Source organism: Chrysemys picta, chromosome 2 (assembly GCF_011386835.1).
Source record: "Chrysemys picta bellii isolate R12L10 chromosome 2, ASM1138683v2, whole genome shotgun sequence".
In the NCBI taxonomy this organism is placed as follows: domain Eukaryota; kingdom Metazoa; phylum Chordata; order Testudines; family Emydidae; genus Chrysemys; species Chrysemys picta.
In genome coordinates, this window is record NC_088792.1 from 98,247,658 (window position 1) to 98,275,214 (window position 27,557).

General features: G+C 44.9%; 1 protein-coding gene across 1 annotated transcript in view; it reads left to right on the forward strand.

The window, feature by feature from the left end:
• Positions 1 to 1,837: 1,837 nt before the first annotated feature.
• The window catches only part of HECW1 (HECT, C2 and WW domain containing E3 ubiquitin protein ligase 1), a 419,038-nt gene continuing 393,318 nt past the window's right edge, over positions 1,838 to 27,557 (forward strand). The window contains exon 1 of the mRNA XM_065583851.1: positions 1,838 to 1,923. The gene's annotated coding sequence lies outside the window, so the exon portion shown is untranslated. The remainder of the gene's footprint in view (positions 1,924 to 27,557) is intronic.

Here is a 27,557-nt window from a genome sequence, read left to right on the forward strand (position 1 = left end):
AAGCAAAGGAATGTCAACAGCAAAACGAAGCACTCCTCTGTCACTGTGCATAGCTCTGATCTATTAAGACACAGGTACAAACTAGAAAATTAGTTGCCATGATGTGTTATGTTTTGGCAGTTCTTACTTGTTTCTATCCAAGATGAACACATCAAACTCCAGTGTTTTAATTACCCCCATGCAATAGATTGAGATAATATATCTTCTAGTTACTAGGGCCATGATCCACAAAGCTACTTAGGTGCCTAAGTGTGGGGTCTAGGCACTTAAGTTCCAGATTTAGAGTCCATTATGATCGACAAAATTACAGCTGAACCGTGTAGGCACAAACTCACTCAGTGCCTACATTTTCAGGGTAAAAGTTCCCTCAGAACCTATGTTCCTGCTTTTGGGCATGCACACTGCTGCTTTGGGTGACCAGTCTAGGTGTCCATATGCCTACCTCCCACCTAAGCCCCAGAGTAGCAGTAGTCTATTTATTTATTTATTTATTTATTTTTATTTTATTTTATTTTTTAAGGTCCATATTGCTTGACTCTGTAGTCCAGTGGTTTAGGAAACCCACCTTCGGAGAGGGAGACCCAGGGTCCCTGCTCCAATCGCTTTCACTATTTATCCAGGGCTTTGGAGTGGAGCCCAGAGCTGGAGCATGGACCAGCAGGTTTTTGCCCAGAGCTGGAGCGGAGCTGGAGTGGAGCAATTCAAAAATTTGATTGCTCCAAATCCCTGTTTTATCTACAGTGGCACAGCTTCAACAGGAGAGACTGAGGGAGCTCCACATCAGGCTATCCCATAGCTCAGTGATTAAAGCACTCTCCCAGGAAGTCTCTTTTCAAAGCCTTTCTACCCTCCAGGCAGAGGGGGGGAATTGAACCTTTGTCTCCTCCACATACTAAGTGAGAGCTCTAACCACAGGGCAAAAATTTACAAGGCGGGCACCATCACCGCCTCCTGTGGCCATTTTGGGTGGAGTGAGGCAGGTTCAAGAAACTACTTAGGCACCTAAGCCACCTGATTCCAGGAGATGGATTCCTGTTTGTAGATAACTAAGCAGAGATAGGTGCCTCCCTTCAGCCCAAGCTTTAGGTATGTCTATACTTGCAGTGGTGTGTATACACATGCTGCATGCCCAACTAGCACCAGTATAAATGGCAGTTTAGATGGTGAGGCAGTGCTTAGGTGGGTAGAGTACAGACATGCCAGAATCCTAGGGTATGTACCCTACACGGCTCTCTACATGCCCAAGCAGTGCCTCCCCCCTCTCCAATGCTATTTTTAGCAGTGTAGTGCCCAGCTGCCTCACTCCTGCCAGAGTCTTTCACTGCCCTGTCTAGCTATATGTATCCTACACATTGCCATCAGTGTACATCACGTAGGCATTTATCTCTGAGAGATCTCCTGTTGGCTACCTTAGGTAGCTTGCCAACTAGCATGCTGGCTTTTGTGGATCACATTCTAAATCTCCTATCTCTCCCCCGTTTGTTGTATAGGGGCCTAAGTGGTGGTCCTGTGATTTATTTTAAATAGACACCTAACATTTAGATGCTGTGATGTTCAGTGCTGCAACACTTAAGCAGTACACTGCTAAAAATAGCATTGGAGAGGGGGGAGGCACTGCTTGGGCATGTAGAGAGCCGTGTAGAGTACATACCCTAGGATTCTGGCATGTCTGTACTCTACCCACCTAAGCACTGCCTCACCATCTAAACTGCCATTTATACTGGTGGATCTGGCCTAGATTAGGATATACTATTCTGCAAGCACATTAACATACAAGCAATAGCTTACCCAAAGTTACACAGTAATTCAAAACACCCATGCACTTTGTACCTTTTAAAAACAAAACAAATTAAGGTTAAATCCTGCTCATCAGATGCAAATCTCCCACTGAAGATGAAAGAAGATTTTTCTACTGCACACAAGGTATGGAATGATACTCTCCCCCCCACCCCCAGAAATATAGAAGGATAAATTTTAATCCAAAATATTATAAAAGTTTGTGGTATAGCATTTGAGTGATGATAATTTGGGCAATATAACACTCTTAACTCATAAGAGTAAAGAGAAAAGTGTATACATAAATACTATCACTCTGTGTATATTTTGTGAATAAGGGGAGCATGACTTGGCCCCAGTCCCATGGACAGTTTTCTATTTCTTTTTGGTAAGACTTCTTTGAGAGTTATTGTCAACAATAGCATCTCTGTCTTTTGTAGAAATTGATTCAGCCCCAATAACTGGCAAAAGCTGCTGACCCTCTGCATTGGACAATGAGGGGAAACAAATCTTCCACATCAAAGCTTTCAAAAATAATTAACTGAGGTTAAGAGATCTCCACTGAGTGAAATTCTTAAGAACAGCTACTTGAGATACTGCTTCATGTTTCTCTGGAAGGAGATTTTAAAATGTTGCTCTCACATTAAAACTGATTTTTAAAATTCTGGTAATTTAGATATTTCCACATTTTTCAATTTGTTAAATACTTTTTATTTCAAGTGGTTTAAATTTTTATTTAATTTGTTCCCAACCCCACATCTTGGTAGGAGACAGGCCCTGTACTATTACTACTACTATCCGGACTGCAATGGCCAGAAGGAGCATGTGTGAGAACCTGACTTAGCACATTGACACCAGGGAAAGGGCAAGTGGGAGTTCAGATTGCAGGGATCGAATGAGTAACCAACTGCCCATAGACCTTACTGAGGAGCTGAATCCACAAAGCAGCAAACAGGAAGAAAACATGGTCAGAGTGTGTTGCCTACCTTGTCCAAGAAAAGGGAAGTATGATACTTGCTTAGTCCTATGTGGTATCAATTCACTCAAGGCAAATTGTATTTGTTCTAAGGTGTTCTGAAGTCCATTTTTTTAAAAGGCAAATTTCCCCTTTAACTTGGAAAACTAAAAATAATGACAATACAAACCATGACAGAATTTACTGCAGGGTATAAAATCTGCCATTCACCACCATGTAATAATGAGTCAGACAAGACTGGATCAGTCCCCTTTGCTTGCTCCTGATGACTAAGGTCTCTATCCTGCCAACATTTACACATATGCTTAATTCTATGCACAGGAATAGACCCATGGTCAGCAAAAACAATCAGTAAAGCTGGTCAAAAGTTTTCTGACAATAGTTTTCTATTGGAAAATCTGATTTGATGGAATAGAAACGTTCTGGGGAACCTGTTTATTCTGTCCAATTTTGAAGAAGACAAGGCAGGGGGGATACCATCTGTGACATTGTCACACCATCCCACTGGGATTCCCCATTGCTTGGCACTCTAGTTGCCCCAGCTCCCTAGACTGACTGCTTGCTCAGCTCACTGGCTGCCTGGACAGCGAACAGGGAAGTCAGTCTGGATTTTTTTTAAATTTTTAAAATCTGTGGAAAATTCTGTATTTCTGACTTTAAGTTCTAAATGGGAGCAAAAAATTGGGAATGCAAAATTTTCCATGGCACAGAAATTCTGATTCCTCCACAGCTATAGTAATTAGGTGCATACGTGGTCAGTAGGAGCAGGGCCTCAAACTTGTTTTAAGTAGAAGTGGTTATTGTAGACATCTGTTAGCCACAGATATGCACAGTTACACCATTGTCACGGATAGAGTTCAGTGTCCAACTCTATGATCATCTTTCACTACCTGTGTTACACCTCACTGACTGTTTTAAGACACATACCTCCATCAACAGGTGTGTTGTGAGCAAGACACGAGAAGTCATTCTTCCGCTTTACTCTGCGCTGGTTAGGCCTCAACTGGAGTATTGTGTCCAGTTCTGGGCACCGCATTTCAAGAAAGATGTGGAGAAATTGGAGAGGGTCCAGAGAAGAGCAACAAGAATGATTAAAGGTCTTGAGAACATGACCTCTGAAGGAAGGCTGAAAGAATTGGGTTTGTTTAGTTTGGAAAAGAGAAGACTGAGAGGGGACATGATAGTAGTTTTCAGGTATCTAAAAGGGTGTCATAAGGAGGAGGGAGAAAACGTGTTCACCTTAGCCTCTAAGGATAGAACAAGAAGCAGTGGGCTTAAACTGCAGCAAGGGAGGTTTAGGTTGGACATTAGGAAAAAGTTCCTAACTGTCAGGGTGGTTAAACACTGGAATAAACTGCCTAGGGAGGTTGTGGAATCTCCATCTCTGGAGATATTTAAGAGTAGGTTAGATAAATGTCTATCAGGGATGGTCTAGACAGTATTTGGTCCTGCCATGAGGGCAGGGGACTGGACTCGATGACCTCTCGAGGTCCCTTCCAGTCCTAGAATCTATGAATCAAGCAGAGAAAAGCATAACAAGAACCAATGGCTAGAAGCTGAAGCCAAACAAATTCAAACAGAAAATTGGGAACAATTTTTTAACAGTGAGAGAGATTAACCACTGGAATTAACCACCAAGGGAAATGATGGATTCTCCAACTCTTAATGTCTTCACATCAAGACTGGATGCCTTTCTGGGAGATATGCCTTAGTTAAACACAAGTTACTAGGCTCAGTACAGAGGCAACTGGGTGAAATGTACTGATATACAGGAGGTCAGATATACAGGAGGTCAGAGAGATGATTTAATACTTCCTTCTGGCCTTAAACTCTATGAATCAATGAATCATAACCGCATGCAAGTTCTCTCAGAGAATTACATCTCTATGGTGCTGCCTTTATACTAGTGTCACTTTTCTACCATCAATACAGCCCCAATTTTCTCTATACTGTTCTAAAAATTTACCCTTCAGGAACTATTAATGGGAAAGTAATAAAAGCAGACAATCCGAAAGGAAAGAATCAGTCTATCCACTTTTAAAAAACAGTCATGAATACACTGGATAAAACCTAGAATTCCCCAGGTTTCTGGAAGCTTAGGATGGCCCCACTAATTCATAGCCAATGAGATTTTGCCTCAGTGTGAATGAATTGCTAGCTACACACTTCTATATCCTGTCAGATGGCTGTCATTCCAAATAGAGCTGGATTTCATTATTCCTATTCACCGAATATTCTAAAGCAACAGATTCAGTTTTCTGCTCTATTTATCAGTTAAGATATACTGAACCAAGATAAAAAATTGGCAAAAGAATATTTATTGAAGATGGATTTTTGAAAATAAAAGGATTTCAAAGAACTAATCCAACATGCTTTAAGCTCCAGTGAGAAAAGGTCTTCCTTTGAGTGGTATGATAAGGAACAGGCAGACACTAAGACCTATTTGCTCATTGTAATAAAAGTGAGACTCTCAGGAGTTCTGGTAGGTAGAGAATACAGAACTTCTAGGGCCTAGGCCCAGTCATCTGATCCAGATCAAGGTTGCAAAGGATCACATTCCAGCATCCACCCACACCAGTTGTTCTTGTATATTCACTTCAGTGGGTTTTTTTTTTCTTTTACAGTAACACCTCAAAATGCAAGTTGGTATTGCCAATTTTGTATATTGGGCCAGGTTAAACACTGGCACAGTTCCACTGAAGTAAATGAAGGTAGTTACTCTGGTAAAAAATCTGGGCCATTTCAAGTTTAGAAATTACACCTGGAATTTTCTCGCTTGGCAATTCCAACAAATATGGAAGAATTAAATACTGCTCCTCCACCTTTCCTCCAGAAAGCAGCCAAACTGTGTGTGTGTGTGTGTGTGTGTGTGTGTGTGTGTGTGTGTGTGTGAGTGAGAGGGGGGGGGGGGGGCTGACATACCATAATGCTTCATCATTTCCCTTTACTTTGTAGTTACATAGATGGGGAAGGAAATACCACTCTGCCAAATCTGAGACCAATGGTCAAAAGAAGATTCCTGGCCTAAGGATTCTTCCCATCTTTTAATGTAATTTATTATTAAGCAGTTACAGTAGCACCCAAAGGTGACACTTCAGATCAGAGCCTCATTATGCTAAATCAGAGGTGGGCAAACTATGGCCCTCGGGCCACAGGCCCCTCCTGCCAGGCCCCCTCCCCCGCTGTTCCCCTTCCCCTGCAGCCTCCGCTCACTGCGCCGTCGGCTCAATGCTCTGGGCGGCGGGGCTGCAAGTTCTTGCCAGGCAGCGCAGCTGCAGAGCCGCGGTCTGACCCGGAGCTCTGTGCTGTGCAGTGGCATGGCTGGCTCCAGCCGGCTGGCAGGGCTGTGTGTCCTGGTGCTCTGGGCAGTGCAGCTGTAGCGCCACCAGCCATCAGTGCTCCAGGCAGCGCGGTAAGGGGGCAGGGAACAGGGGGGTTGAATAGAGGGCAGGGGACTTCAAGGTGGTGGTCAGGGGGCAGGGGTGTGGATAGTGGTCAGAGGGCGGGGAACAGGGGGGTTGAATGGGGGCAGGGGTTCCTGGGAGACAGTCAGGTAAAAAAGGTGTTTGGATGGGGCAGTCAGGAATGAGAGGAGGGGTTGGATGGGGTGGTGGGGGGCTATCAGGGTGGGTCATCCGGGGGCGGTCAGGGGACAAGGAGGGGTGGATGGGGCAGGGGTCCTGAGGGAGCAGTCAGGGGACAGGGAACGGGGGGGATTGGATCGGGCAGGAGTCCCGAGGGGGCCATGAGGGGGTGAGAAGTAGGGGGGTTGGATAGGGGGCAGGGGAGTTCGGGGGTGTGGATAGGGGGCGGGGCAGTCAGAGGGTGGGGAATAGGAGGGTTGAATGGGGGCAGGGGTCCCTGGGAGGCAGTCAGGAAGGAGACAGTGGGGGGGGGGTTGAATGGGGCAGTGGGGGACAGTCAGGGGCAGGAGTTCCAGGGGTGGTTGGATGGGGCAGTCAGGAATGAGAGGAGGGGTTGGATGGGGCGGTGGGGGGCAGTCAGGGGTGGGGCATCCGGGGGCGGTCAGGAGACAGGGAGGGGTGGATGGGGCAGAGGTCTCGGGGGGGGCATCAGGGAACAGGGGGGTTGGATGGGGCAGGAGTCCCGGGGGGGCGGTCAGGGGGTGACAAGCAGGGGGATTTGATAGGGGTCGGAGGCCAGGCCACACCTGGCTGTTTGGGGAGGCACAGCCTCCCCTAACCGGCCCTCCATACAATTTCAGAAACCCAATGTGGCCCTCAGGCCAAAAAGTTTGCTCGCCCCCATGCTAAATGCTGTATAACAGTGGTTCTCAAACTAGGGTTGCCACTTGTTCAGGGAAAGCCCCTATTGGGCTGGGCCAGTTTGTTTACCTGCCGCATCCGCAGGTTCGGCCGATCGCAGCTCCCAGTGGCAGCAGTTCACCGCTCCATGCTAATGGGACTGCGGGAAGCAGCGGCCAGTACGTCCCTCGGCCCACGCCGCTTCCTGCAGACGTGACAGGTAAACAAACCAGCCCGGCCCGCCAGGGGCTTTCCCTGAACAAACCGCGACCCTAGTTTGAGAACCACTGCTATATAATACGTACACCCTGAACCTCCAACTGGATCAGCATTGGCACATCTCTGGGCCTCATTGAAGTCCATTAGAATACTCAATATGCCTAAAATTAATCATGTGCCTAAATCTCTGCCAAGTCAGGGTCTTATTCTTAGCCTTCTTAAACAGCAATAGGGGTCAAGTTCAGATGAGCAGTTTGGGCTCAATCTTGTGGAACTCTGATTTGTATGTGCAATATTTACTCTCACGAGCAGTTTCACTGACTGCAATGGGACTACTATTGTCAATAAGAGTGGCCATATCAGGCCCTTAAACCTGACTGGATGGGAAAATGAGCCTTAGGGCTGCTGTACACTGTGGCCAGTCTTCAAAAGTGTTTCTATTTCTATGTCCCATAAGTTGGATTGAAGGGTTCAAAAAATAACTAAATAGGTCCATCAATGGCTATTAGCCAGCATGGGCAGGGATGGTGTCCCTGGCCTCTGTTTGCCAGAAGCTGGGAATGGGTGACAGGATGGATCACTTGATGATTACCAGTTCTGTTCATTCCCTCCTGGGCACCTGGCATTGGCCACTGTCAGAAGACAGGATACTGGGCTTAGATGCGCGTTTGGCTGTTCTTATGGTCTTACTGAAATATGAATATCACAGTATTGCCAAATCTAAGAATTCCAAAATCCTGCAGGAGGCCTCAAAAACCGAGGTGTGTGTTTTGTTTTGTTTTTTATTACATTTTAAATTATTTTTATTTGCCTTCTGTTTTCTGAGCATTTAGGGTGCACTTGGGTCATATTTTCAAGCTTTTATTTTTTAAAGCAAGTTTCCAGCCCTCATGGCTGCAGGGAAAAACAAACCCCCCTCAAAATATGACCCAAGTGAAAACAGAACTCAAATAAAATTGAATAAATGAGATAACATGGGTCCTTGAGAAAAAACACAAAACATTGTGAGACTTGTGAAAAATCATGTGAGTTGGCAACACTAATAGCAACCACCCACATGATTACTCATCTTCTACAAATATAAAATAACTAAACTATATATATATAAAGGGGAGGAGACTTGTAGTTCCTTGATCCTTCCTTGCATATAATGGTCTACCACAGCCTAAAGAATTCTTGGTGGTCTAATGGGATTATGAAAGCTCGGCTGGAAGAGGCAGTATTCTCCTGCTGCCTTTGAAGTCACTGACATGCATGTAGAGGAGGCACTCAGTAGGCTTTGAAAATAGATTTTAAATCTACTTACAGCCAAGCAGCAAAGAGATTTAAGGGCTATTTTTAAAATCAGCTCTTCTTCTCCCCCCACCCACCTTTCCATTGGGGACTGCTGCAGACCCAGTGCCATGCCCTTGGGAAGCCAACTGTTTGGGACTGAGTCTGAAACTGTGGGCCAAATTCTGCTCCTATGTCATGCCACTGAAGTGGATGCCATGCTTGAGTGCACAATTTGGCCTTAAAAGTGCAAGTTTCAGGTGCCTCAGGGGCTTTCTGATCCTCACTGCCTAGAGCCTCTGGTCCTCTTATTTATTTTAGTGTTAAATGTTGATATTTACAGAGTTTATCCCATACTCGAAGGGCCTAAGGACACCTGGCAATCATTAATTCCAGTTGGTCCTGCAGGTGCTCAGTGCTTCTGAAAATCATGCTCTCAAAGATTTACAATTATTTAAACAAACTTTCAAATCAAAATTTAAATTGATGGTGTTTTAAATGTAACCCCCTTCACTACACATAGTAGGGAAAAATCAGAGTATTTCTCCCCCATTTTCCTTCCTGCCTTTATTTATTTATTTATTTATTGGTGTATTATGTAGCCAAGTAAGTTCCATTCCAGCTTGTGCATATGTTACAAAACAGTGGAAATTTTTAGTCATTTTATAAGGCTTCCTTCCCCTCCCGCCCTTTTTTTTCCTGCCCTAGTTTATAAGGCTTAATGTTCTCTTTCCCAGAAGAAATAATTCACATAGGAATATCGCCTTGATCTTTTTGGATGGGAAAAGAGCTTCCTCCCTATTCTTAAATACAAAAGGCTTCACTAACAGACACAGGGACAGTGAATTAATATGGCAGATTAGAGTTTACCAACTGTGTAAGGCAGGCAGATTTCCACCTCCTGTTTGCATGTTGGGTACCAAGATTAACAGTAGGAGGTTGTCCATCTCTGACGACAGCCTGATAATTATGCACAACACATTGTTCTTAATCCTGGCTGGAGGGAAACAACCACAATCTCTTAGGAATGCTCCTGGATGGAAGGGAACATGTCTAGATAGATGAATGGGCAAATTTTCTCAAGTTGTTTTATCAGCCTGGCCATTCCTTCTGATTAGAAGAACTGTTGAATATAATTTTCCATGTAGAGGATGACATATGTACAGTTTACAGAAACAAGAAAAGACTGCTACAATTTCCATAACAAATGCCAAAGGGGTAGGAGAGATTAGAGTTCCCTACTGTTTCAGAGAAAGTGGTCTTCTGTATTATCTTGTCCACCTTGGGCAAGTTGCATTGACATTGTATTGTAGGTGAAGTAACTGTAAAAACAAACATCTTATGTCCCAAGAAAGGTATACCAGACCTTCTGAGGCCCCCTGCTGGCAGCCTCATGCCCTTGCCACACCCTGCCCCAAAAAAGGGCAGTGGAGAGGGTCCTCCAAGCTGCCTAGAGTGGTTGTGTGGGACACAGCCAATCAGGGCCCACCAGCCTAGTATAAGAAGAGGGAGCTCAGTTCCTTGCTAGAGCTCTAGGAGTGTAGCTGGTTGATATAGCTACAGAACACCTGACAGGGCAGTGCTGTCAGAAGCCAGAAAAAGTGAGACGGAGCCCTGAGTTGGTTGCTGGGACTCCCTTAGGACAAGTCCCTAAGGTAATGGTGAAGATGGCTTGGGGCCACGGGGAAGCAGTCCAGGGAATTAGAGAAGCCATGCAACATAGTTAAAGGGACATGGCAGATGGCTATGATCTACAGGGTCCCTGTGCTGGGACTTGGAGTAGTGGGTGGGCCTGGATCTCTTTCCCTGCCCCCACTCCCCCCCCCCCCCATTGGCCACTGAGGCACCCCAAAGGGGGAACTGAACCATAGTGGTCCAGCTGGAGAGCTGTAGCCAGGAAGCCCCAAGATGGTGAAGACATTGTCCCTGTTTTGGGGTAGAGCAGTGCCCCAAGGATCCCTACCTGGAGAGAGAGAGAGTGCAGGTGCATGCACTTGGTGAAGGAGGTGCTCACAAGAGGAGAATACACTCTGTAATGGGGTGCATCATAAATGATTGATTGATTGCCCTGGAGATTGAAGAGCAAAATATAGCTGTCATATGCCCTGCTGAAGAAAGGAGGTTTGTTTGTTTGTTTGTTGCCCCAGCAGAAGAGGAATTGGATGGCTGGATACAAAGACAAGTCATAAATAAAGGATATCCAGTATCAAATACATCAAGAAACATGATAAAAGGGCATCAAATTATTTGCAGAGGATAGGATAAAAAGAAAATCATTTTGGGCATTGTTCTGGCTCATCGTCCATGTTGGTTAAAATCATATATCATAATGTATTCATTCTGTAGCTAATCATTCTATTTATTAATCCTGGCATTGTGGAGCCCACTCTGGGGAAGAGTAGTGTGATTGCACACTGGACCATAAAGTAGCTAATATTAGCCTTATTCAGCAAAGCATTTATATTTAGAGCTGGCTGAAAAACGGGGAACATTTTCATAAAATCTTGTGAAATTCATAACTTTTTTGTTCAAAAATTTTCAGAATTTGGAAAAATTTTTACCAGCTCTAATAATATGTAATTAGAATAACAAAGTAATAACTCAGGTGTGGATCCATGCTGCTCCTCTAAGAAACACAGCTCTTGCATCTCAAAGGGAAGGTGGAGAGGCTGGTTTTAAGCACCCTGCCTATCCTAGGCTGCTGTGGGGGCTAAAGAGGTCCCTGGTATCACTCAGAAAGCCATGCAGGCTTGTCTGAGTTACAGCAACCTCCCCAGGCTGCGCTATGAGCTGCAGTGCTGCTTGGACTATCCTCAGCATTGCGACCTGCACTGAGACACAGCTTCAACCCTGTCCCCAGCATGCCAGGATTTGCAAGGTGGTTCTTGGAAAACAGCCTTATGGCTTTCCTCCACACTGCCTGTGCCTGGGAGATTCTCCCCCAGCAGGAAACAAGTCTTTTAAGGCCCCTTCAAACAACTCAGGCCCTTCTATCCAACATACAGGGAAGACATGGGGGTGACGATCTCACCTGCTGTGTTCTCATGGGTAGTAAGGGCACTGCGCTGTCTCAGACATTCATATTTTCTAGGGTTACCATTCGTCCAGATTCCCCCAGACACGTCTGGATTTTTGAACTAAAAATAGCGTCCGGGGGGAATTTGTAAATGTCCGGACTTCCCCCCCGCCCCCATGCAGAGCACGCGCGGCTAACAGGGCAGCCGGATGGTGCCACTTACATGGGGCTCCGACAGCCAGAGAGAGCCCCTCCTCCCCCCTGCAGCATAGCTCACTCACTCCCTCCCTCCCTGCATTCGCCTCCGGCAGTCTGGAGCTCCTCCCCCACTGCTGCCCAGCGTGCCGGAAGAACGGCTCAGACAGTTCCTGAGCAAGCTCACAGAGACCTTAGGCGAACCGAAGGCCAATGACAAGGGAGCCAGGGGGTCGGAGAAGGGGCAGGGAGATTTTGGAGGGGGCAGTCAAGAGACGGAGGGGGGTCGGGAGTTCGGGGGGGGGCTTTCTGGGGGTGTGTGGAGAAGGTTTTGGGCAGTCAGGGTACGGGTAGGGGGTAGGGTCCTGGGGGGCAGTTAGGGAGGGGGGGTCTTAGGAAGGAGCAGTTAGGGGACAAGGAACAGGGAGGCTTAGGTAGGGGGTGGGGTTCTGGAGGGCAGTTAGGAGCAGGGGTCCCAGGAGGGGGCAGTCAGGGGACAAGGGGGGGGGTTGGGAGTTCTAGGGGGGGTTGTCGGGGGCAGGAGTGGGGAGAGGGATCGGAGCAGTCAGGGGACAGGGAGCAGAGGGGTTTAGATGGGTCGGGAGTTCTGGGGGGGGCTGTCAGGGGGTGGGGAGTGGTTGGATGGGGCATGGGAGTCCCAGGGGTCTGTCTGGGGGTGGGGGTGTGGATAAGGGTTGGAGCAGTCAGGGCACAGATAGGGGGTAGGGTCCTAGGTGGCCAGTTAGGATGGGGGCGGAGGGTCTCAGGAGGAGGCAGTCAGGGGACAAGAGGCAGGGAGGCTTAGGTAGGGGGTGAAGTCTTGGGGGGGCAGTTAGGGGCAGGGGTCCCAGAAGGGGGCAGTCAGGGGACAAGGAGCGGGGGGGAGGGTTGGGGGTTCTGAGGGGGGCAGGAAGTGGGTGGGGCAGGGGCAGGGCTAGGGCAGGACAGGGGCAGGGCTAAGGCGGGGCTCCTCCCGTCCTCTTTTTTGCTTGCTGAAATATGGTAACCCTATATTTTCATGTGTAGCCACATTTAGTCTAAGGGAATCACCTAAAAATAAAGTATGATTTAAAAAAAAAAAAAAAAAAAAAAACCTGATCTGTTAACAAGAGCTCCCCATCAATTAAACATTTAAGTAAAAAAACATTCTAAATAGAACATAAATAGAAATGATTATACTAAGTACTATATTGAAGCAGTAATGCCCTCTCTAGAGTATAATTAATAACCCTATACAAAAGCCAAGGTTCTTACTTGCCAAACTGGTCTGTAATCCCTGATAATGTCTCCTCTAGAGTGGTTACTAAGCGATTTGTCCAATGCAGTGTTTGTAAAGCCCTATGAAATCCTGTGTATCTGAATGGTTCCATGAAAATGGCTCTTATTCAAATGAGACATCACATTTAAATAAGCTTTCGTTTAAAAATGTGCACAAATATTTTACTTTTGACTTAAGTCCACTGGAAGGCCAGTCACTGTGACTTCTAGAACTTGTATACAAGGGAATTTATTTATAACATACAAGGGAAAGGTCTTCAGTGGTAAGAAACCTGTCATGCTTATACCATAAAGTGACCTGATTTTATCAGAATTTAAAATCGGGTCATCTGTTGTTTAGCAGGAGGGATGGGAAAAGGAGTGATGCCTCTCACAGCTTTATAAATAAATTAAAAATGTTAATCATAGCCCTATTAATACTCCTGCTATTAAGATAAAATTGTTTGACAATTTTTCTTTCACACTTAAAATTAATCAAATACAGTATTGCTGATCCCAAGCATTAAAAAATCATGACTTAAAAAAAAACATTTTAATTTGCCTTCCGGTGTTTTGAGCCTTTAGGGTTCACATTTTTAAGCTTTTTCTTTTTTTAATCAGTAGGTAAGTGGAGTGTCTCACATGACTCCAGAAGCTGGGACTTCAAAAAAAAACACCAAATATTGTGAGCCTTGTGATAAAATTGTGAGAGTTGGTAACTCTGCAATAACAAATATAGCATCAAATGTAGTTTTAAAAATTTAACCTACAATTCAAGTTAATAAACCTAAAATACAAAATAATTGTCAATTTCTTACCCTTTATTTTCTAATCCCTTTCCCAAGTCAAGTGGCTGGCGTCTCTCTCCCCCTCTGGCCCCAATAGGGAGACGAGTGTCTCTGCTCCCATGCTCCACAGTGGGAACACTGTTCCCTATAATTACCATCTCCACTCACGTCCTGGGTTAGTGCTACAAGTGGCTGGGCCCAGCTCCTGCTGGCCTGGCTAATGCCAATGCTGCTGCCGGTGCCCGTACCACCAGCAGCCTCTTCCGGGAAATGCTGCTGCAGCTGCATGCCCATAAAGACAAGGGGAATGGCTTCCCAGATGCCTGTAGGATTGCTCTCTGCTGGCAAAGATGAGCTAGGGTCACTACTGAGCGTAAACTGGGACACTATAAGGACTTGATCCTGCAGCAACTTTTGTGGGTGTGGAACCCTCTAGCCATTCAAAGCCCTATTGAAGTCATGATGCAGGAGTGGAGCATAGATTTGAAAAATGAGCCTGTTCTGGAGAAAATGGGGCAGCTGGTCACTCTTGTAGTGTGGTTGTTTGTTTTTTTTAAATCTGATACTTAAAGTGCTCAAAAGAACTTAATAGCTGTTCAGATTATTCCTTTATTTGAGGATACCCCTTTTCTAATGATTCTACCCTTTATGTTCTGGGAAATACACAACTAAATCTTACTTCCCATTTATGGTTGTGTTTTTGATTTCAGTTGCCATTTTGACGTGGGGCTTTGGATTTCAGCTCTACTTAAGTGACGAGTTTATATAAAGGACTTTCTGATTAAAGCCAGACTTCTTTTAATCAGAGCAGACCACATGTTTGTAAGTCATTGATGTTAATAGCTGCCCTTGGGCAGTCATCGTATAGAACTCTTGTAACAATCAACAGATTTATGGGAATTCAGGTGCTCAGCACGTTGCAGGACCAGAATTTAGGGGATATGTTTAAATAATCCTGGACACAGGGTGAACCTTCATAAATTACCTGTATGATTGGATGAAATGGGAATGCTATGCTCTTGATTCTTGGACACTGTGTAGCTTATTTTCTCCTCACTTGGCTTGTGGTGGCTAATTCTTGTTTTTTGTGTTCACTAAACATCTTTCCATTTTAAGCTTTGTTCACACACAAACTTGCACCTGTTTAATTAAACCAGGGCAAACCCCTGTCTGGATGCTCTGGCTTCCTTTTGACAGTGGTTTATTTTGGTTTTTCTCTGTTCCTAATCAACAAACTAAATTGAAACAACCCTGGTGTAAACTAAAATAAGTGTCCACATAGCCTTTTGAAAGACACCTTAAGTTAAGCCAGTGCAACTCTGAGTTAGACAAGCCCTTATTCAACCCTACTTTGTGATCTTTGGCCAGATTAATCTCTGAAATAAGTCCACTGATAGCAATGGGGCTCACAAAATAAGGATTGAGCCCAATGGACCTAATTCTCATTAATGTTAAGTAACCTTTCTCTGGCAGTATAAAGGTGCCTTAAAATGTGTATTATGCTTGCAACCTCTAAGTCTCCTTTATATTGGCGGACTTGTATAAAGAGGCCTTCATGTAAATGAGAATCATGCCCTATGTAGTCAATGAAGCCTGACATCAGTCTTATTTGGTGGTCATGATTTATAATGTAAAACTATTATTGAATTGAAAAGATGGCAAACCTAATCTGATGGGATGGAGAAATCTTAATGCTGAAACATATATAGGGTGATAGTGGGGAGCAAATTGGACACATTTTGCACTGTGATATAGGAGAAAAAAAGCCAAAGCAGTGTCATGATCTATGTGTATATGGAGAGGAATCACATCATGGGACATCTCTGTAGAGGTATATCAAATCAGGGGACAGAAGTTATGTTTCATTTCTATAAAGCTCTTGTGCAGCTTCACCTGGAATATTGCATTCACTTCTGGTCACCTGATTATCAGAAAGACATTGACAAAGTGGAGGGAGTTGAGAGCAGAGTAACACAAATGATTTGGAGGCTGAGGGAATGACTTATGAGGAAAGATAATCTTAGTTAAGTGACTTAAGGGGGAAACATAACCGTCTACAAATAGTTGAAGAGTGTAAACATCAAGGATGGAGTGGCAATACTGAATATAATCAAGAGTGTAGTGGGAGGCTAAAAAGAGGGGAAATGGGAAGTTTCCGGAGGGGGGTGGAAATCTAGTATGAATATCAGAATAAAGCTTTCTGTCAGTAAGATCTATTAGCCTTGGATTTACTCATAGATTCTAAGGCAAGAAGGGAACATTGTGATCATCTAGTCTGACCTCCTGCACTTTGCAGGCCACAGTACCTCACCACCCACTCCTGTAATAGACCCCTAACCTCTAGCTGAGTTACTGAAGTCCTCAAATCATGATTTAAAGCTTCCAGTTACAGAGAATCCACCATTTACACTACTTTAAACCTGCTGAAGGAGAAGGTGGAAAACCCCCGGGGTCTCTGACAATCTGACTTTTCCCAACCTCAAAAAATGGCGAATGTGGGTCTGACCCACCAGCAAGACACCTGGGGAAAAAATTCTCTGTAGTAAGTGAGAGCCCTCCCCATCTAGTGTCCCATCACCGGTTACATGCCATTGTAGGCAGTCTCGTTATACCACACCATCCATAAACTTATCAAGCTCATTCTTGAAGTCAGTTAGGCTTTTTTGCCCCCACAACTCCCTTTGAAAGGCTGTTCCAGAACTTCACTCCTTTGATGGCTAAAAACCTTCATCTAATTTCAAGCCTAAACTTGTTGGTGGCCATTTTATATCCATTTGTTCTTGTATCCACGTTGGCACTTAACTTAAATAACTCCTCTCCCTCCCTGGTATTTATGTATTTTTAGAGAGCAATCATGTCACTCCTCAACCTCCTTTAGCTTAGGCTAAACAAGCCAAGCTCTTGAAGTCTCCTCTCATAAGGTAGGTTTTCCATTCCTTAGATCATCCTAGTAGCCCTTCTCTGCACGTGTTCCAGTTTGAATTCATCTTTTTTTAAACAGGGGAGACCAGAATTGCACTCAGTATTCCAGATGAGGTCTCACCAGTGCCTTGTATATGGTATTAACACTTCCCTATCTCTAGTGGAAATACCTCACCTGAGAACTGAGAACTGCATGGCAAGAGACTGTTTTGTAAACTATGTCCTAAATTCTGTTTTCAGCTAAACTATCTCCGTTAATGAAACTGCACTGGTGTAAAAGAATTGGGCCTAATGTTTCAGCTCCATTCTTGATTGCCAGCAAAAGGGGAACACTGCTATCTAGTGTAAATTCTAATGATGAACCCATGACTAGTCCTCCTTTCAGTGAATATAGGAGATTTCCCACTACACTTGAATTCTGAGCCAAGCTATTCCATCACTGAAAACTTCCCCTCACAGCAGCAACTGTTAGAATAAATCTTTTCTTTTTGCGTGAAACATCCTCTGGCATAAATATTCCAGACATCAATTGCATAAGCACGAATGTAAGCTGTCTTTTTATTAATCAACCCCAGGTACCTAAAAACTGGGTTACTCTGTTCCTGAGCTGCAGAAGGACCACAGCTACTCTCAGTGCTATGAAAGCAGCAGAAGGTCACTGGCTGAGTCAGGCAGGAATCAAAAACCATCTCCAGCAGCATCCTGCCACTCTCAGAAGTATTGCTTTTTGCAGTCTACAGTTTTAGAAATAACCAAAAATAAACCCTAATACTGTAATAGTAAACAAGGTGACAATGACAAGATACAAAATGAAGCTGTAGGTGTTTCCAAACAACCCTGTGTTTATATGTATAATCAAACATAATGAAATTACCTCTACTACATTTTCTGCTAGACTGTCATCCAATGCCTTTTAACGTGCAAGACAATTTCAAGTATGATGTAATTCATATTGTTGTAATTTAAATACAATGGAACTGATTCTCAGTAGTATAAATCAGCATAGTTCCATTGGCAATCGGTGGTATTAATAAAGCTAGGCCACTAATTGTCTAAATTGGAATCTATATATATAAATAATGTGGTGTCAAGGAAGGAGTTGCCTAATTAGAGCTTTTCTTGTAACCCATCATGACTGAAGATCTTGTCCATTACAGGAAGACCCATCAATCCATTCTAGGCTGGCTCCAGACACCAGCACAGCAAGCAGGTGCTTGGGGCAGCCAATGGAAGCGGCGGCAGTAGAGCTGCTGCCAATTGCGGCCCTATTTTTTTTTTTTTTTTTTTTGCCGCTTGGGGCGGAAAAAACGCTGGAGCCGGTACACCGGCCCGATTCTAGGCCATGAAGTGGCATTGTAAATGACAAGTAACTTTATAGAAATATAGCTGAATTATCAGAATACAAGGGCTGAAGAAGGAAAAATAACTATAGGGTCAACAGCAGAGCAATATGGTGGGTAGTACTCTTACAGAGAACTTAACTAAATTTAACCTATTTTTGAAAATGTTATTTGGTGCCTCTATCTTTGAATTGAGGTACTGGGCACCTGAAAATCAGGCTCCTGCATAGTGGCGCCTCCCCCTCCCCCCCAGCAGCCAGCCTGGTGGGGAGCAGGATGGAGCTGCTCCCGGTCACCGCTCTATGCAGCGTAGCCAGCTGCCTGGGAGACAGCCTGGCTGGGGAGGGGTGGCAGCAGCAGTCTGCTCCATGCCTGAGCTCAGCTTCCAGGGACAGGGGCCGAGCTTGCCAGGAGAGAGGGGGGGGGGGTCTCTGGCTCACTTGTCCCTTCTCCCCAGAAGCCGAAGCTTGGTGGGGAGGGGGCAATCTTTCCATGCTCTACCAAGCAGCTGCTGTGCTGCACCTCCAGGCAGTGTCCCAGGAGTCAGAAGAGGCTCTGGCCCTGCTCCTTCCTACCCATCTCTGGCCCCACCCCATCTGCTCCCTGCCTGGGCTGGCAACTGGGGGGGTGGCACTTGACCTGCATGCCCCCTTCAATGTGTTGCTTCTACTTTAAAGTGTCGGGCACCCAAAAATTTACACACCCAAAATCACTAATCACTTTTGAAAACATAGGTCCTGTGTTTGATGTATAAGGTTTTGATAGTTTACAATGTCTGCTTCTGACACAGCTTTTCTTAGCAATCTTTTGTATATGAAAGGTTTGTAAATAGGAAATTGCATTCCAAAAAGGAATATTGTAATAGCCCAGAACATGCTAGTGTCACTATTATCAGATATATTGCTTTGTAGTTCTAATGTAAAATACATCCTTATTTTTAAATACAAAATGGACTTTTGAGGGGCAATATCATAGAATCATTGGACTGGAAGGGATCTCGAGAGGTCATCTAGTCCTGTCCTCTGCACTCGTGACAGGACCAAGTATTATCTAGACCATCCCAGATGAGTGTTTGCGGAATCTCCATCATTTGGAGATTTTTTTTAAGCACAGGTTAGACAATCTCTCCCTGGCAATTTATTCCAGTGCTTAACCACTCTGACAGTGAGGAAGTTTTTCCTAATGTCTAACCTAAACTGCCCTTGCTGCAATTTAAGCCTATTGCTTCTTGTCCTCAACTCAGAGGTTAAGGAGAATATTTTTTTCTCCTTCCTCCTTGTAACAACCTTTTATGTACTTAAACTGTTATCATGCCCCTACTCAGTCTTCTCTTCTCCAGACTAAACAAACCCATTTTTTTCAATCTTCCCTCATAGGTCATGTTTTCTAGACCTTTAATCATTTTTGTTGCTCTTCTCTGAACTTTCTCCAATTTTCCCACATCTTTCCTGAAATGTGGTGCACAGAACTGGACACAATACTCCAGTTGAGCCCTAATCAGCATGGAGTAGAGCAGAAGAATTACCTCTCGCGTGTTACTTACAACACTCCTGCTAATACATCCCAGAATGTTTGCCATTAGTTAGTTATTTATTTTTTGTAACAGTGTTACACTGTTCACTCATATTTAGCTTCTGATCATTATAACCCCCATATCCCTTTCTGCAGTATTCTTTCCTAGGCAGTCATTTCTCATTTTGTATGCATGCAACTGATTGGTCCTTCCTAAGTGGAGTACTTTGCATTTGTCCATATTGAATTTCATCCTATTTACTTTAAAGACCATTTCTCCAGTTTGTCCAGATCATTGGGAACTTTAATCCTATCCTCCACCGCACTTGCAACCCCTTCCAGCTTGGTATCATCCACAAACTTTTTATAAGTGTACTCTCTATGTCAGTATCTAAATCATTCACACATGTTGTAGGAGACCACTAAAAATGAAGTGGGCAATTAACACCTCTGCAGGCAGAGGACAATGGAGGGTTACTTGAGTATAACAGGAATGTTTTCTTTGTTTCATAAACAAGAAGATTTGGCTGGGAAGTATATGACAAAAATACATGCAGCATGCCAGTGCTGTGAAAAATGTTTAGCTGGGAGTGAATGTATTTGCTCAGAGGTCTGAGAGAACTTGTGACTTGTTAAAGCGGCTCTTGTCTGAACTGATTATTTGTGACTCGTACACATTAGAACATACTACCATGTACAGTGAATGGGCCAAATTCAGTTTGTACACCAGTGTGAGAGCAGAAATAGTCCCATTATCTTCAATGAGGTTACTCAGTGTTTGCATTGGAGTAACATAGAGCCAAATTCTGCTCTATGTGCCCAGTACAACATTACACTGATGTTGCACTCCATATGTTTTATGGAAATATGCTTAGGAGTGTGAATATAATGTAACTGGAATATGCTTTATGCAAAAGGTCTTTTGTTAGCTATCGTTACAAAGCTTATAATCTACTGAGTATGTTCATCTTATTTGTATGAATGTATATTCTTGTATCTGAAGCTAGAAATATGAAGTATAACTCTGAGGTCCTAATGTAATTATGCAAAGTGTGGGCCATTAATGGTGGTTTAGACTCTTGACCTAGGACAATTGGTTGTAAATGGCTCTGTTTACTTGAAAACCTTCCTGTGTACATGTGGGCCAGCTCAGGAAAAAATGGAGGCTGGGGTCTCACAGGACATGTGATCATGTCATTTGATACTGGAATCCATCTTAAATCTTGTACTTTTCAATTTAGAAGCAGGGGTGGGAACCCAGAGATACAAAAGATTCCCGCCTTGTGCCAAAGCTTAAAAAAAGGGGTGGAACAGAACAAAGGGGCAACCGGTCATGAGAACACCCCTGCTTTCCACCTAAGATGTCTTCTGAAACTAACAAGGACCATACCAGGGAAAGGGATTGGGCCCAGACTAGGAAGGAGTCTAGTCTGTGAAAGAAGCTTATTGGAACATCTCTGAGGGTGAGTTTTACCTGTAATCAGTTTCTTAATGTATTAGGCTCAGACAGGGCCGGCTCCAGGCACCAGCCTGGCAAGCAGGTGCTTGGGGCGGCCGCTCCGGAGAGGGGCGGCAGGTCCAGCTATTCGGCAAATGGTCCCTCACTTCTGCTCGGAGCGAAGGACATCCTGCCAAATTGACGCCACAGATCGCGGCTTTTATTTTATTTTATTTTATTTTATTTTATTGGCTGCTTGGGGCGGCCAAAACCCTGGAGCCGGCCCTGGGCTCAGACTTGTGAGTTTTTGCTTTATTTTGCTTGGTGACTTACTTTGTTCTGTCCGTTATTACTTGAAACCACTTAAATCCTACTTTTTATACTCAATAAAATCACTTTTGTTTATTAGTAAACTCAGAGTAAGTGATTAATACCTGGGGGAGCAAACAGCTGTGCATATCTCTCTATCAGTGTTATAGAGGGTGGACAATTTTATGAGTTTACCCTGTATAAGCTTTATACAGAGTAAAACGGATTTATTTGGGGTTTGGATTCCATTGGGAACTGGGTGTCAGGATGCTGGAGATAGGTGACCTGCTGGGCAGTTTTTGGTTAGTCTGCAGCTTTGGGAGCATGGAACGGACCAGGGTCTGTGTTGCAGCAGGCTAGCGTGTCTGGCTCAACAGGACAGGGTTCTGGAGTCCAAAGCTGGCAGGGAAATCGGTCTCAGAGGTAATCGCAGCACATCAGGTGACAGTCCCAAGGGAGTCTCTGACCAAACCCATCACAGACACCTCTCTTGAAAAGCCAATTCATACATGAAGATTTCTATTATTGTGCCTTTTACAAACTGCACTGGTGTGGGCTGCCCTCCATCACTCCCAGAGGCAACAGAAGTTCTCTAGAGATGCAGCATACACATCAGAAGGTGTAGTTCCCCTCATCTGCCCTGCTTATGTGCCTTAGGCCTGGTCTACACTAGCACTTTTGTTGATATAACTTGTGGGGGGGGGACACCCCTGAGCGACATAAGTTACCCAACAAAGCACCGGTGTGGACAGCGCTATGTCGGCTCTCACTGACATAGTTGCCGCCGCTTGTGGAAGTAGGTTATTATGTCAACAAAAGAGGTCTCTCCTGTCGGCATGGAACAGCTATGCAAGCAATCTTTAAGTGGAGCAGCTGCATCAGTACAGCTGTGCCGCTGTAGGATCTCTAGTGTAGACATGGCCTTAGCCCTTAGTCCTGATCTGGAAGGAGTAACAATGGGGGCAAAATGGTTCCAATGTCAATTCAGTCCATGACCCCTCTGTTGAGACTGCAAACCAGGGTGCTAATTAAACCAATCTGGGGGTGGTGATGAATTGTGACACTGTGTGACCTGGAAAACTGTCCACTTTGCTGAGAGGCAATTAGAATTCATACTGTCTTGATACACCTGTAAGCAGTGATGACTCTTCTGTATCACTTCTAAGTTTCTCTATTTTAGCTACATAGGCCTCTCTGTGCTTCAGGCTTTTGCCTGCACCAAAGCATATTCACTAGGAACTGTTTGTATTTAAATGCAGTGACTTCTTAAAACACACGACTTTGCATGATGAATAAATTGAAAAGAAATGAGACCAATATTATGCAAACTTTTGATTTTTGTAAGTATCATTCTCTTAAGAGACACTTGGCTAGCAAGACAGCACCATTTTTTTTTCAGCCCACCAAGCCATTAGAGACACATACAATGACAGCAATGGATTAATAAACATCCTGGTGCAAAGCCTACCACTCTCCAAGATGTACTGCCCCTAGAAAATTTAAAAACTGCACCATGACATAACTTATACTTACACCCACACCCTACATTTCCTGCTTCCTGATCCATCCAGTGGATTATTATAGCGCACACTGTTTTTAATAAAAAATGCCCTTGGCTTCTTGAAACAAATCTCAAGATCAGTTAAAAGGGCAATTGAAGTAGTTTTACTACATCTGTACTGTTTGTAACACCTATAGTACTACTTGGGTTTGGGCTATTGTGTGGGAAGAGAAAGACATACAATTGCAGTATTCGTCTCATGGTAGACAACATTGCCCAAATTTAATGGGCCAGCTTTGTGTTCATGTGCAAACTTTGCATGTATACCTAGAGTTACCATATTTCAACAATCAAAAAAGAGGATGGGGGGAGCCCTGCCCTAGCCCCACCCCCATCCACTCCCTCCCACTTCCTGCCCCCTGACAGCCCCCCCTCAGAACCCACAACTCCCCTGCTCCTTGTGCCCTGACTGCCCCCTCCTGAGACCCCCCACCCTAACTGCCCCCACCATGTTCTCTGTCCAGACAGCGGAGGGGCAGAGGGTTGGTCCCACACCGCACAAGATGTGGCAGGATCCAGTTTTAAATTTACCCCCTACCCTTGCTTCACTGAAAGGGGGAGGGGAGAGTTGCTCTTGATTTGTGTGGGGTACCAGGGAGTGGAAGCCCCGACCCCACCTGAAGTCACTGGTGCAACCCCTCCCGCTCCAGCTGTGGAGCTGCACCTGGCCCTAGGGCTGCAGGGTCCGCCACTCCGGGACTCTCCCTCCTTCCTGCCGTGGCTGCGGGAGGGCTCCCTTGTCCTGCTCACAGCCTTGGCGGGCGTGATGCGGCAGCCAGAGGGGAGGGGAGGAAACCCCCCGTTTCCCCCCCCCCTCGCCTGGCAGCCTCCTTTGTGAGGGCTTGGCCCTGACGTGCTGCCCTGCACGATCTGCAGCCACGCCGGAGAGTGTCCGAGGGCTGCAGGCAGCGCCGGAGCTGCCGGAGGATGAGTCGGAACCAGCCCCGCATCAGCGGGCTGAGCAGGAGTTGTCCCGGGAGAAGTTTCCCTGCAGGATCCACTCCAGCCGGCAGAAAGCCGGGAGCCCGAGGGCACCCGTGCTGGCGGCGCTGCACGGAGGGCGGTTACAGGCTTGGGCGCCCAGGGAAACTTCTCCCGGGACAACTCCCCGCTCAGCCTGCTGGTGTGGGGCCGGCTCCGACTCATCCTCTGGCAGCCCCGTCGGCTCCTGCAGCCCTCGGACGCTCCCCGGCGCGGCTGCAGCTCGGGCAGGGCAGCGCATCAGGGCCTTGGCACTCACCACCCGGGGCTGGGGCCGGGGGGGCCCTGGATGGGTCCAAGCTCAAAGAGCACCCAGCTGTGAGCGTGGCGCTGAACTCAACAGAACCCCTAGTGGCTCCTCGGCGAAGATCCTCTCCGAGCCCTGCAGTCCCTGGGATGGGTGCTCAGAGGCTTGCTCTGGCAGGGTTACCATATGTCCGTATGCCGGCCTGGAGGGATTATTAAACATCGAAAAACCCGGACGTTTTTAGATATGTAAAAATTCCTCCCGGACGGCTATTTAACAACCAAAAAGCCGGACATGTCCGGGGAAATCCGGACGCATGGTAACCCTAGTATACCTATTTGCATGCAACGTATAACCTAGATTTATATGAGCAAAGAAGCTAATTGTGTCCCTAGTTGTTTAAATTGCAAGTGAACGTATTCATCATCAGCAATATTGCATGCAAACAAGTTCACCTGCAAATTTAACAAGGGCATAAAATGGAAGCCCTTTAAAAATTTGACTCTATGGTACTGTGGCCCTAAAATTCCACTTGATTTGAGGGGCTTGTCTATTGACTACAATGAGCTCCTTTTTTTTTTTTTTTAATAAAAAGGGACAGCTGAATTGTTTTAAAGCTCCAGGACTGGATGCGTTTCCAAAAGAGATCAGATAAGTTTTCTAAAAAAGCTCAGATACAATATCCTGGAGGAAAAAATACTTACTGTAGAAAACCATTAAGGTATGTAGCTCAGAACTTTTATTAACTGCTTGTCACATATCAGGTTGCAAAATCAACTAGTTACATAATTTTCTCTAACCAACCTTATTAAGAAGTTTTGGTATAGGTTATTGTAAAGATATTACCAAGGAGCAGGTTCATGATCTTCATTTTATAATATTCCTGTCCTCTGACTATCAGAGGAAAACCACATGTCCATCAGTAAATAAACCTGCATAAAGGGTGTAAATTATTAGCTATGGTAATCTGGTTAAACAAATGAAAAAAGATTAAATAGATTCTGCCTAATCCCTGTCCCTCCACCCAAAAAGTTAATAAATGGTGGTTGTAAATGGAAACATAACCAAACACAGAAGTTAGGACCTTTTATCAATTTCCCCAAGTGCTTTAAATATTGATTTTCATTATGATCTGAAAAATGGAGGCAAGCTTAAAACAGGACACCACTGTCTTTCTTTCCCCTCTGTATTCCTACTGTCCATTTCCATGTGGATTTTAACTCCAGCTCCTGCAGTAGCAGTGTTTTTAGTGCATCTATACTAGGCTAAATCCTATTCACCATGATCACATCAGTTCTCAGTCTTATTGATGTCAATGCAGTATTCATCCCATTAAATTGGTATAAGATATGTTTTTATTTCATCTGTTTTCAGACATCCACCTATTGTATTACAAGCTGGAGGTAAAACAAAAAATGCCTTACTTACACTTAGCAAGATACTGTATGAAAGACTCACTCTTCTCTCATGCTGAAGAGAATAAACTACATTCTAAAATGTTATTAGCTGCCTGACTTAAAATGATGAATGCAGGGAAACTGAGAATTGTCCCAAGGGACAGAGAATTAGGACTTCCTGGTTCTATTCCAATTTCTCCACTGACTTTCTGCATCACCTTGGGAAAGCTACTGTATGTGCCTCAGTATAGTCATCTGGAAAAGAGATTAAAAATCAATGGCATCTCCAGCTCAGAACTTGGTGATGCACTGTAGATTGCCCTACCTCAACACATGTCCATTAATTTAGTCACCCAAGATTTTGTGTAGTGGCTGATAGGCTGTTCTGTGACTGTCTGCTGTTTTGTTCTAGAACCCCTACTGGAATATAATCTCATGTTCTATGCAGTCTGGGGCACCAGAGCAATTCCGTCCTATAGTTCCTTCAAATGATTAAAGTAACATTTTTAATCCTGATTACTTTCTGTTTTGGGAAGTGCTCCTATTATAGGGGGGCGGGGACGACACTCTTCTGCACATAGCTGCTGAGGGATTTGTTATGGGTATAGTGCTTTGAGATCATCACACAAATGGTGTAATGCAAGTGTGAATTGTAATTGTCATGTTTGCTCTGCCACCTACTGCTGGTGTAGCAAGAAGCCATTGTTTCATTTTACTAAATAACAGAGATAATATCACACACGTATGGGATTTGTAGCTCTCACGGCAGTGTGAAAGATCACGTGCTTTGCCTTGCTGTACTGTACAGAGCATCCTCTAATAATTTAACATGTATATAGAACATAGTGCTTTTTCAAGGGGGAAGTTCTCTAAGCATTTCAGAAGTAAAAGTTGTGAATTAAGGATGGCGTTACAATTCTGTTAATCCTTAATTTTCTTGCTTTGGGTTGTTAAAATCTCACAACTGACACTTCCCTCTAGTTTTCATGTCTCCTTTGTTTTGGGCTGCTGATCCTTCAAACCTGATATTGAGTGAATGCAACTACTATAGTTCTTCCCATAATGTCTCTTGTCATGTCACCCTTTTTCAAGAGTTTGAAATGTATTACAACATACATCATGCATTGTTTTAAAATGTGCAAAATGCCACCCACCCGCATCAACAGATGAGGGAGACTGATGGGGCCGGCAGTGAAAGGGGGACAGTCCCAGTAGCAAAGGAGGGAGACACTTGCTGAGGGCCAATAGGTAGCTCATCCATTGGGACTCTCTGGCACCCATTGGCCAGCTGGGGGAGACAGGTGCTGATTGGCCAGCATTCCCCAGCTCCCAGGATATAGCCCAGTGCAGGGGCCATGTGGATCCTCTTTTGGCTCCGTTCCAGCAACCCACCTGAACTAGAAATGGGAATCCAGCCTGACAGATGCTGTGGGTCTAGCCAATTGATTGTTCAGGGTGGCAGGAAGGAATTTTTTCTCCCATGGGTCAATTGGCAGAGGACCATGGAGTTTTTTGCCTTCCTCCTCCTTGCCTGGGTTAAGTAGGAATGCACATGGTACCTAGCTAAGATACTGGGGTGGTGTTGCTTACATGTCACAACTCACGGCCAGTTTCCAGTGCAGTTATGAGAATAAAATGAACAGTTCCCAGAGGTAAAAGAGCTGGGATTTTGATGGTGGACCTTGGGTTCATGGGATAGGATCAGACCTTGTGGCCTTTGCAGGCTGAGGTCTCCACCCTGCTGCACCCTCTGTCCCCCTCACACCAGGGAGGATGCTAGGACTCAGAGAGCTGAGTCCTGGAGGGAAGATTGAGGAGAGTCTACCCCGCATTATGGGCTATATATGGTAAGGAGCCCTGTAACCAACATAAGAACGGCCATATGAGGTCAGACCAATGGTCCATCTAGACCAATATCCTGTCTTCCAATAGTAGTCAATGCCAGGTGCTTCAGAGGGAATGAACAGAACGCAGACAATCATCAGTGATCCATCTTCTCATTCACTCCACTTTCTGGTAATCAGAAGCTAGGGAAACCCAGAGCACAGGGTTGCATCCCTGACTATCTTAGCTAATAGCCATTGAT